This window comes from Dermacentor andersoni, chromosome 9 (assembly GCF_023375885.2).
Source record: "Dermacentor andersoni chromosome 9, qqDerAnde1_hic_scaffold, whole genome shotgun sequence".
NCBI classification, from domain to species: domain Eukaryota; kingdom Metazoa; phylum Arthropoda; class Arachnida; order Ixodida; family Ixodidae; genus Dermacentor; species Dermacentor andersoni.
In genome coordinates, this window is record NC_092822.1 from 64,820,753 (window position 1) to 64,832,937 (window position 12,185).

Here is a 12,185-nt window from a genome sequence, read left to right on the forward strand (position 1 = left end):
ATTGGGAAATTGCCAGCGCTATAACGGTCGCAAATGCAATTCTGTGCTGTAGATAAGAAATATTGTCGCATAGGGCGGAGAGCCGACTGGCTTTGGGGACCAACAGTAAAACCACAAATGGGGCAGTGCAAGGTGGCATGGCTTAGGGCCCCCTTTGAATTCAGAGAACCGCAGAGCAAGGTTAGTATTGAAGAAAGCCGGGCATTTCTTCTCATCCATGTTCCTTAGTCTAAAGTGTGCAAATATCTGTACCTCAAAAGCATGGGCACGCAATGCAGGAAGAATGTCAGCAAAGATTGCAACCAAGCACATGGTATTGAAAGCGTGAATGAACAGGAGTCATAATCACGATATCAGAACACTCCCTAATGCGAAACTTGAGCGCAGCTCTATATGTGTTTTCATTTCACGATATCTTGGCTGGCGCAGACAATCTGTCTCGCGTGACATGTTGCAAACAGAGCGAAGTATGGCGCGACTGCCTCGCAAATCGGGAGATCACGAGAGGCAGCGCGTGGCTGACGCGTGGGCGCGATTCACAGCAACCGCCGCAGACAGACCTCCGCTCATGCAGCACTGTGTTTCCATGCAGACATCGCGCGCTACTCTGGCGCCATCTCGTAGTCATCGTCGCCACAAAGCCCGTATTGCGCGGCACTACGTTTTTCTTCCCACGTTTCGCCGTACCCTCCTCTTTCGATTTCCGCCTCATGGTTCGGCTGCACCCTCCTTTTCCGCTTTCCTCCTCGCGCTCTCTTCAATATCGCCGTCTTTCATGTCCAGCTGCGTTCCGCGTTCGCTTTTCCATCCTTCACTGTGCTCATTCTCTCGGTTACGCCGAGGGACAACGCCAACGCTTGCCGCAGGAAGGGGCACCTTAGAGCGGCGCTCTAAAAGACCATGGAAATTTACAGAAAGGGCACGAAAAAAATCTGGAGGGAAAATCTGTATGATAACTCAAAGGGAAGTGCCTCGCTAGTTGAGGCCCGAGCTGGCTGCCTGAGAGTGAAAACATACCGGAGCAAATACAGGTCACGAGATGAGATATGTGTGTGCTGTAAAAAAAAAAAAAACTCGGCAGAACCCATCTTACAATGACTGTAGATGATAAAACGTTCAGCATTGAATCAATCTAGCGAGACAACGTAATGCCGCCGTCGAAACGAGTTACGTATGAGGGGTGTACTGCAGTGGGACTCCTTTTTCGCGCTTCCCTATGAACACTCGGAGCCATCTAGCGCCGCCGCCTCGAAACCTACGCGTGGTCTCCGAAATGCATGGCCCGTTGGGGCGTGCGAACGCTTAAAAAAATTGGCAGTGGCTTAGCTCGGCTATGCCAGGATATACGCAGCGAAAGCTAAGGAGTAGCATGGTTAGCCTTGGTTAATCTTGATTGCAAGTCCAGGTTAGTCTGGTTGTCTAGCTATGTTGCGGCGTTTAGCCAGTCGTTCGACGCGCTGTTCGTCTGTTTCCTGGGCGATTCGTTTCCTCTTCATCTCGTTCCGATGTGGATTGCAGGCCTCCTCCTGCTTATCAGAATTGTCGCCGTCCGTACTGCCGCCTCAACTGTGCTTGCGGCGCACGCGAGCTCTCCTTTTCAATCCTCCGACACGTTATTAGGCATGCGACGCAGCTGGCGAAGCGAGCGGAGGCGAGCGCAACGACGAGGAACGCGGTGTGATGCCATACCAAACGGCGGCTGCGGAAAGGCGCGGCGCTGCGCAGCGGCGGAACACCTGTGGCTCGGTGCTACTAGTGGCGCATGAGCAGTAGTGACTTGGGAGCCAGAGAGACAGAAATATCCGCGGGGAGGCGCGCTTTGTGACGTCATGTGCCTCCTCGGAGCACCGCCACGGCGAAATCGCAAGTACGCGGCCAGTAAACTTTTAAAAATGTGTCATGCGGCAACCGGGCTTCTCCCTCGCGCTTCTTTCTGTGCACGCTGCGCCATCTAGTGGCGCGCTCGAGAAGTGCGCGCGTGGCCTCTGAGACGAGAACCGTGGCGCACCGGCGCCTGCGAACGCTGAGAATCGTTCGCTCACTGGCCACACCCCCAGCGGTATACACTCAGTGACCCAACATGGCGAGAGGTTCATTGAAGGGTGGCTCGTACTCCGTGCGTTCATAGAGCAGCTCGATAAAGCGTCGGTTCGCTGTCCTTGATGAACCCTTGTGACGTAGGTTCTATTCTGCGCAGCACCGGAGAAATTTAATGGATCATCTTCGTCATTGTGGGGTGGCACATACCTAATTACCCACGTTGGCGTCGAAGACGTTCATTGAAGACCGGCACACAACTACTGGCACGACATACCCAGTGACCGAAGCTGGCATAAAATAGGTTCATTGAAGACCGGAACGTAACGAGTGGCGCGTATTCGGTGCTCCAAACTGGCGTCAAAGAGTTTCACTGAACAGCGGCAAGTACCTAGTCCTGCATCTACAGTGTCGGCCTCCGTTGAAATGCGGCACATATGCACACATTGCCTCATGCTGAGTAACCCAAGTTGGTCCGACGGTTGGCCTCAGGGTTCCCTCCAGGTCGGCGGGAAAACGGTTAGATACAAACACACAAAGCCCCCGGAAAGCGCGTGAGGTACGATAAGAACGCCGACGCATTAAAAGTCCGGAAACGGCTCGGCACGTCGTAGCGGAATGCCAAGCTATTGCCAAGACCCGAAGGGAGCGTCCACCTTCCAGAAGCGTTGCTATTCAAAGAAGATGGAAGGGCTAACGAGTCAGCAGACGAGATAAGAGACGATTAGGGCATCGGCGGGAAACAGAAGAGACTGATAGAAACGGAGTCACTGCAAGTGTAGGAAAATGATACAATATAGTGATGTTTTAAATACGAAAATTAAGATGGAGATCAGACGTAGGCAAAATGTTAGATAGCGATAAATTTTTAAAAAATCGATAGCGATAGTGAAACCTGATTAAATGAAGCTGGCTAGAGGACTATTTTTCCCCACTGCGTTTCAATGGGGATGACAACAAACATTATCATCAGTGCGGAGGCACATGTCACCGCCTTGTTTCAAAGAGGAATTCAATCATCAGCATCATCACGTCCCCGTTTCCGGCGTACGAACAAGCAGAAAGGCATTCACCCTTTTCGACGTACTGCAGCTCCGTGCAAGGTGTACTCGAGCTACGCGGCGTCCACACCAACAACCACGTTGCCGGAGCGGCATGCCGCAGGGGGCGGGCTCTTGCGCGGCACGTTGCGACACGTCGTTCCTGGAGCGGCGCCGAGAGAGGAGCCGCAAAACGCTACGGGAGGCACGTACACAATTTTTTCAGATAACGCTCGGGAGAGGAGCAAGCCGGCCGAACGAAACGGAAAGCAGCAGAGGGGGACCGAGAGGAAGGAGAAAAAGAAATAAAAGGAGACGACCGAAAGAATGAACGAAATATAAAAAATACTATTTTTGGGGCGCATACACGTATTACACCCTCGCGTCCTCCTTGCGGCGACCAGGCCGCGCTACCCGGCTTATTTAACTGGCGCTCGCGTTTTGCCAGCTCCCACTTTATTACCGCCGGCTAGAGGTACGGCGCACGTAGGCGGACGACCACGTCGGATATACCGGGTGCAGCTACGACACAACGACGGTTGAAGGCGAACCGTCACACGCGAAAGTTGGTCGTTCCGCGCCTCTCCAGAGTTTGCATGGTGTCACTGTTGCCGTTTTCAAGTGTGCGTCGTCTGCAAGTTGTCTGCTGCTCGGACGAAATCGGTTTCGTCTGCTTCTGCTCTTCGAAACTTGGATTTTAGTACTGTTTTCCAAACAGGTGAGTGTCTCTTCCTCTCTTTTAATTATCAGTTAAAAAATATTACTACACACGTTGTCTTCTTTCGAGTCAAGTGGTAAGATAAACCGATACCCCCGCTATTTATTCTTCCAAGCAGAAGGATCTGTGCTATAAATAAATGCTACTGCAATACAGGAAGGTACGCACTAACAAAACCGGGAACATATTTCTTCTTTTTTTTCTTGCTCGTTTATCATTTTGAATATTTTAGTTTTTTTTTTTTTTTCAGAATGCTTCTTTCTTCAATGACATTTCGTGTGCAGACGTATTGTGTGACCACGGACTATTGCATAAATGCCAGCATCGAAATGCGTGTGAAGTATAAACGTGTTTCACTTATGAAAGCAATAAGTGTGCATCTACGTTCAATACCGTGTTCAAATGCTTTCACCTAGTCGCGCGTATAGATAAAAGCGTAGAAATACCAACCGCTGTTGCCTTTGAATATTTAGAAGTTTTCATAACTGTTTTTTTTTTTTCTCTCTTCTTTTTCTCCCTTCCGTTGACACCGGAACGGTGAGATACAGAGATACTAGATGGTGTCAGAGGCGTTCTTTAGCACATGTTGATATTTAGAAAAAGAAAAGCAGACCAGTCACGTGGCGTCATTACGTTCCGTTTCTTTTCTCGCACTTGCTTATACTTTGTTCACGTAACATGTGCTAGCAAGTATAGGAACCAGCCATACTTGTTCTTGTGCATTTGTATGCTTTGTGTGCTGGGATGCTGCAATCACTTAAGATAACAAAACTGAAGTCTCAGTGAAATGCTTTCATACGCAGTGGGACAATATGGCGTGTTTTCGGCACTATTACTACAAAATTGACAACGACTTGATAAAAATTCTCCGTGATTTCCTTAAAAAGAAAGACAACAAGGAAAACATATACAATCAGGTATGTTGCGTTCCAGTAACAACTAAATTACAGTAGCCGTTCTTCATTACACGTGGCGTCGTCTCCGCTCATGTTCAGTCAAATAATACAACAGGTTCGTGTCTAAATTTTGCGAGTCGTAGATATAACCGGCCCGTGATGCGCATCGTCTGTTGTGCCTGTTATATCCTGATGTGTACTCGAATATCACGTTTTCACGACCGCCTCCGACAGAACCGTACGTATAACTCGTGAAGCGTGGTTCAACTATTCGCTGCGTTTTAGCTCGGATCCCTTTTTCTTCTGATCGCTAGGCTTTTCCAGCATTTTACTTTAGATATGCGTGACTCAAGAAGCTACGTCATCGTCGGCGCTGATTTAAACAATTCCGGAGCATTTTGATTTACCTCCAAAGTAGATTCTTAGACGCGAACACATTCACATGCCGTCGAAGGGACGCGGCCACGCGAAATTTTACCATGCAGTGGTCTAATCCTTCGAATTTCTACTTCTACTTTTCACTTCATGCCCCAGGCTGCCGTTATTCTTTTTCCTTTGCTGAGTTTTAATATGTGAAATGTGTTTTGTGACTTGGTCTCCCATCGGCAACATAAACGGAACTTGCGTCACCACTGCAGCGAATTTGAACTCTTGTTCACTTTAAAGTTTTCGATAGATAGATAAATTGATCAGGTGATTGATTGATTGATTGATTGATTGATTGATTGATTGATTGATTGATTGATTGATTGATTGATTGATTGATTGATTGATTGATTGATTGATTGATTGATTGATTGATTGGATTTAACGGGCACGTGGGCTATGCAAGAAACCGCAGTGAACAGCTCCATACCGATTTCGATCACTCGTGGTTCTCAACACACGCATACAAATCTAAGCACACGGGCATCTATACATTCCGCATCCACCAAATTCGCGGCCTCCGCGGCAGGGAGCCGAACCCATGACTTCTTTTAACCAAGACACTGTCGAAGTGCATCAAGATGTATCGAAATTCGCATTCCGTTCAGCTATAGCTTCCGCATTCGTCTATTCTGGTTCTGAAATCAATTATAGTCCCGCATATAAAAAAAAAAAAGCGAATTGTACCACTTATTTGTTCGCCCGCTGCGGACTGTTTTTCCCGCTCATTCACAACACTTGAGGCTGTTTTTTTGTTCAGTGTTGGCACGGAGAGCCGGTCTATGCAAACTATCTTATCGAAGATAACGTGTTTCTCACAGCAAAATGCTCTTATTCTGGATCAACTCCCAGGCCCTATAATACAAATACGTGCTGCAATGCGGTGCTGTTTTTATCCGCTGCGTTTTTTTCCGCTGGCAATTTTCCCCATCGGTTGCCCCCCTTTCTTTCCGTACTTGTTTCTGTCGCTGTCTTATTGGGTTCGTTCGTATTTCATGACGCACGTCGACACGCTTCCGCGTATAGGGGATAACGCGAGCCAACAATGATATCATCGCGCAAGTCGTTTATCCTTACGGCGCCGCCATCGTGGGAGTTGTTAACGCTTGCGGTATGAGCCTGAAATCTTCGAACATCAGCGAATCGCGTAATGGCCTTCTTGAAGGCTGAAAGCTTTCATAGGAACTCGCAAGTTCAAGTGAGTCTCGCGTCTCCTACTGCAATACGGCCTCCGGCTACAGTGTCACTATGAACGCTGGATACGCGATAACAGATTCCACAAAGCACTTCTTCAATTCGTACAAGACACATGCCTCACAGCACACATATAATACACATATACAGATCATGAATTATGCCTTAAGGGTAAGTCTTTATCGCAATTAAAAAAGAAAGTAAGGCTCGTAGCAAAGGCTGCAGAACGAGTAATTCATTTTTTCTCAGGCTGGTTTTTGATAAGCATTCCCCGGATATTCAATATCTCGAATGCGAATTTAATAGTCCTTCCTTCCCGATTTGCGAATGTTCGATACTTTAACCGTGGCTAAAAAAAAAAAGTACGCTACCTTTAAGTTGCAGCGCAAACAAACAAACAAAATATATCCTCAGCCCTCGCTCTTTTGCCGCGCAATGCAAATTATTTTCGCTTGATTATTACATTTGTTGAGGCGATAAAAAGTACGTGCAAGCTACTATAGCGTACGTTCAGATTGTATCAGTGGCGGTTATATGCTGTAAGGCAAAGTAGCCTTTCAGGACACACTGATCAATCAGATGGCTTCGTTCGTGGGGGTTTCGACTTTCGGTGTGGACGAACGTGTTTGAACTAATGCCAGCACGTGGCCCTGCGAAATTCCGATGGGCGGACGTCAAAATTAATCTGCAGCCTTCCCTGAGAATCGGCAACCACAACAGTTAAGAGGACGCTTTAGCTCGGTTTCAAACTATGATTTCCCTATTCAAGTACACGTGAAACGCAGAAGTTTGTTGCATTTAAAAGTAAAAGCTGCAAGTTACTGCTGCAATCAGTTATTTCTTTGTCAAGCAGGATGTGTTCACGCGATATTTAACTCGACAAATGACGATAGCAATGTTGCGACGCACGATGACGATACAATAACAGCTAGGACGACACTGTATACCAGCAACTGGGCATTATGCGGGGTGAGCATTTCTATAGTTTCCTGGAATTACAAAAACTGCCTGTGCCAGAAAGAATAATTCTCCTTGAGGTGGATTATTCGAAAAGACAGGTATTACTAGCACGAAAAATCGAAACACTTATTCAACTGACAAACATCCATTATTTAATATTATTTAATTTCACTATTTACTTTCCGGCACATATTGGTATTTATGAATTGTAGCCGGTGAGTTTGCAAGACGTATCCACTTGAAGTTAACTTACAGGATGACTCCAGTTTCGAGATAGTATAATCCAAAGTGTGGGACGAAATGCGTGGGCGTTCGCGCTACTTTTGGTTTCGATGCATAAAAGAGCGTGTTGTGAAAAGTTTAAGTGCAACAACAGCACATGTTCATGACCAGTCTTATAGTGGATATCTCCCAACTGGTGTCATTCTGGAAAGTCATTCCGCCTAGCGATCTCACCGGCCGCAATTCGTAAATTGCAACATGTGCTGCAAAGTAATTACAGTGAACTCTCGTTAAGACGAACTCGGTTAAGCCGAATTCTAGCATATAACGAACGACATGGAAACGTTTGTTTGGTTTTCCATAAACTCAATAAAAAAAAAGTCCGCTTAAGACGAACCGCCTCAGACGTACTCTTCGGTTAAGACGAACATTCGGAGTGACCGCCACCGCTACCGATCCCGGAGGCTATATTGTGCCTCGATGCGCCGCGCCCGGAACAGTCGGAGTGACCGTCACTGCTACCGATCCTGGAGGCTATAGGGTGCCTCGATGCGCCGCGCCCCCACGCATCAAGGCTCCCTATAGCCTCCAGGATCGGTAGCGGTTGCAGTCACTCCGAATGTTCGTCTTAAGTGAAGAGGCGCACGCATCAGGGCACCATGCTGGAGGCCTGCGGCGCACATCGCCCGTGGAAAGAGGCGGGAACGAAAAGCGACAGTGACGTTGCATTTCGTGAATGCGGGTGACGCGGAAGCGTATGGGTGCTATAACGCATACGAAACTATCGGCCCTCGGTGTGCCTAGACTGTCCGCATCGCAGATCGTATTCAAGACAAGGCACGCGCGGCCGCACCATACGCAGCAGCCGCCGGAGTAGAACGCCGCCTTGTAAACATTCGCTTACTGACTAAACTAACAAGCGTGGTGTCAGCGCTCGCAGACAAACATGAAAACATTACACTCGACGACCGCGGACGCTCGCTGTCAAAACGCTGGCGTGAGGAATCTCGGCAGCAGCAGCGAGCGAAGTGACATTCGCGCTGTCTATCGCTTCAGCGCGAACTGAGCGGCCAGAAAACAGCGCACGCAAAACTACGAGCCATCGGCCCCCAAAGCAGGCCACGCTGAAGACAAAGCCCGCGCGACCGAAGTACGACACCACAGTCCCTCCTCTCCCCGCGGTGCCAAGCGCGACGGAAGACGGCGCGCTTCCCCCCTCCCGCTTCCTTGCATTGGTTTGCAGCAGCACTATAATTACAGCTTTCTGATCTTACATTGCCCTATCCTGAACACAATAAGTTTAGCCTGTGCCTTAATAAGGCATTTTGTCAAAAAAGCCTTGCTTGTGATAATGTGTTGTTTTCTGGACCTTCATTTGTATTATGCGCATCTAGCTTTCCTTTCCTTTTCTTATTTTTTTTTGTAACGAATTATATATATTGCAGTAGCGTGCGCTTCGTGAATTTATTGCTAATTTGACCTAAGGATGTGGCACCTGTACTTAGCTTTCTGGATAATGTTGGTTTCTCAATGTATGCAACATGTTCCATTGCCGGGCTGAGTTTCTTTTTATTCCTTAAATGTACGTGAGACGATTGCATACTACGCTGCTTAGTTTTTGGGAGAGTGAGGCTTGTCGACCTCTGCCTTAGCGCAGCTTTTCTTCCTAAATTTGTCATGGCGTCCCGTATTGTGACAAAAAAGCTAACCTCAAGGTCGTAACCCGCGTTTACAGGCATTAACATTCTTTTAAGCTGGTTACGCGAAATGGTCAGCGCTTACGCCCACCCTAACAACTCAGAAACTCTTGCAAAGTGTCCGTCATAGTTGGGGTGAGGCGGGAGGGAATATGCAGAAAGAAGGTGAGAAGAAAAATAAAACGTGGAGGATCCTTGATCGACGGGTCTGTTGATAGCCTGTTGACATCCTCTCCGTGCAGGTGAATGCACCGCAGCAAAGCTTGCGTTGGCCAAAGATCGTGCTTCGCAGGGAACGGCTTCAGCGAATCGCGGCTCGCAAATGTCACACGTATGTACGGAGGCGCAGCGAAAGATATACAGTGCGAGGTCGCCGCTACTGCATTCGCACCGGCCCTTTCAATGACGGCAATGTGTCTATGACCGACGTGTTTGCATACTCCCCTACGCCGCGAGGAACGGGGTAAAAAGCCTTGTTATTGTGAGAGGCCTCCAAAGTCGACTTTTCTGCGCAACCCAGATAGAGCGTACGCAAAAATACGCATCCGGATCAACGTTCTGCGCAGCCCTCGAAAAGATACCTTTGTCGTCGACACTCCTCCGTCGAAAAAAAAAAAAAGAAGGAAAAGAAAAGGCAATAACCACCACGTGGCTCGTCGTCCATGCATACGTGCGATTACGCTTCCCCTCCACCGCCATCGCTCTCTCACACCGGTTCTTTCCAGCCGCCTATCGTCGTTTATTATCGGACCGTTTCCTCTTTTTTTTTTTTCCAATCCGGCCAGTCCGAGGGCCACTTTAGTTCATTCCGACGGAGGAAAGCACGTTCTGCTGCAACCTCCACAGAGGCCCGGACATTTATCGGGTCTCTATCCATGGACAGCGAGGCCTTACGAGCAGAGGTCGAGGGCTTTTCGCAGTAACACTTCCCGCGTGCTGCGAAGAGAAAGAAAGAGTGAGGCGGTGCGGGGCTTTACGTAAAGGACGCCCTCTCCACTCGCCTACGCGAGCCCGTCGGCGTTCGGAGCAGCAGCACGTGACCTCCGTCACGCACGCAGAGGCGACACCGTTATGCCCTCCGAGCGCCCAGAGATTGTAGAGTTGTCAACCCTGGCGCGCGGTGTTTACAAGCGCCGGGACGGCCGGGACAGAGTGAAAAAGAGAGAAAAAAAAAGGGCGAGAGTACAGTGATCCGGATATATCACAGGAAGAGACGCGCGCTCGCTGCTAGAAGAACCGAAGCAATGCCGATAGAACTGGTCGGGGATTGTTGTTGTTGTTGCCTAAAAGCGTCGCTCGTACCCAAAAAGTCGCAGTTTCGCCCGAAAGGCGAATCATCGATTGCGATAGCAAATTAATAGACAGCTATACGAAGTAAGGATAGTAGTTTTGTCGGCCGTGTAAACTTTGGGAAACATTCGCTCACTAACTGGTTTAACAATCATGGTGTCGGCGCGCATAAGCAAACATGAACACATCAAGCACGAGGAGCGCGGACACTATACCTTGATGAACAGCGGCAGCAGCGGCGAGCGAAGTGACCTTCGTGCGGTCTATCGCTGCACCGCAAGAGCGTCGTGAACAAAGCGCGCACAAAGGTATGAGCCCTCTGAAGATCCCTTTGAAGATACCGCGCGCGCTACCGAGCACGGTACGCACGTGTTGGCGGCGTCGAAGCCTCACCCCCTCCCTCCCGCGCTCCTTCTCCACTTTCCTCCATACATCCCGCGCGAGATTGAGCCACGATCGTCCCCCTTGGGCCCGGTAGCGAAATGCGCAGTTGCTGCCGGAGCACAACGCTGCCCCCCCTCCCTCCCTCTCTCTCCCATCCCCTCAGGGCCTTTCGCGCGACGGAAGGCGGCGCGTTCGCGTTTTGATTTCTCCTTCGCGCGCATTCACTCGCACATACAGCATACGACGCTCGGCGGCGGTGTTATCGCCCTTGGACTTTATGCGGAACATCACGGCGACGGCGACTGCAAAAAAATGCGCATGAAGTGTCCATATAATTGTTCTCGCAATAAAATCATCGCACGGACACGGAGCGATCTCGTAGTCGTCGTCGCTGTCGCCGTAGTAGTTGCTGATGGTGCAACGCCTACTTAAGTCAGTTACACTCAAGTCAGTCAGCGTTCCCGTTAGGATGGGAAAAAAAGGCGAAAAAGAAACGTTGAGGCAATCCATAGCTGGAGGTGGGAAATAATGGTGCAGTTACGGCGTACAGTTGCGACTTATGTAAAACTGTGCCTAGCCGGTGCACACCTGTCAGAAATGAAAGCGTAATATTTGACGCGGCTCATTCACTTTGAGACTAACTTTCTTAGGTCGCCGAGGAGCAATAGAGGAAGCTCTATATAGTAAAAGATTTCTACCAGCACGTTTAAAGCTGCCTACGCGCTACCGTGCACGGATTAAGGGGCGATGAGAAAATAATGGGAGAAGTTAACTGGGAAAGCGCCTGGTTGGCTGCCAGTGCCAGGGTGTCGGAATGAAATGTTTGATTGCGATAGCAATTATACGGACACGCCAAGCGCACTTCCGCCGGCGGCGTCGGCGTCGCCGTGAGGTTCCGTATAAAGTCCAAGGGCGATAACACCGTCGCCGCGCCCTACGCTGTATGTGCGAGTGAAGGCATGCGAGGGGAGCCGACCATCGCGGCTCAATCTCGTTCGCGCGAGAGAGGCGAAAGCAGGGAGGAAGCGCGCAGTCTTCCGTCGTGCGCGAGGCCTCCAACATTTCGAGGTACCTGGGGGAGGTGAGAGAGGGGGGCGGCGTTCTACTCCGGCTGCAACTGCGCATGTGGCAGCAGCGTGGTCGCGCGGCCGCTTCTTGAGAGCTGTCTGCGTTGGGGGCAGAGTCTAGCTGCGTCGGCGGCTCGTGGCTTTGTGCGTGCTCGGTGCTCGCTTATCGTTGAAGCGGTAGACAGAACGAATGTCGCTTCGCTCGCTGCTGCTGCTGCCGCGTTTCGTCACGCCAACCTTTTGACAGCGAGTCT

At 49.6% G+C, this 12,185-nt stretch overlaps 1 protein-coding gene across 1 annotated transcript in view; it reads left to right on the forward strand.

Annotated features, from left to right (window-relative positions):
• Positions 1-3,540: 3,540 nt before the first annotated feature.
• Positions 3,541-12,185, forward strand: part of LOC126528163 (ADP-sugar pyrophosphatase-like) — a 52,892-nt gene continuing 44,247 nt past the window's right edge. Inside the window, exon 1 of the mRNA XM_055069154.2 lies at positions 3,541-3,795. The gene's annotated coding sequence lies outside the window, so the exon portion shown is untranslated. The remainder of the gene's footprint in view (positions 3,796-12,185) is intronic.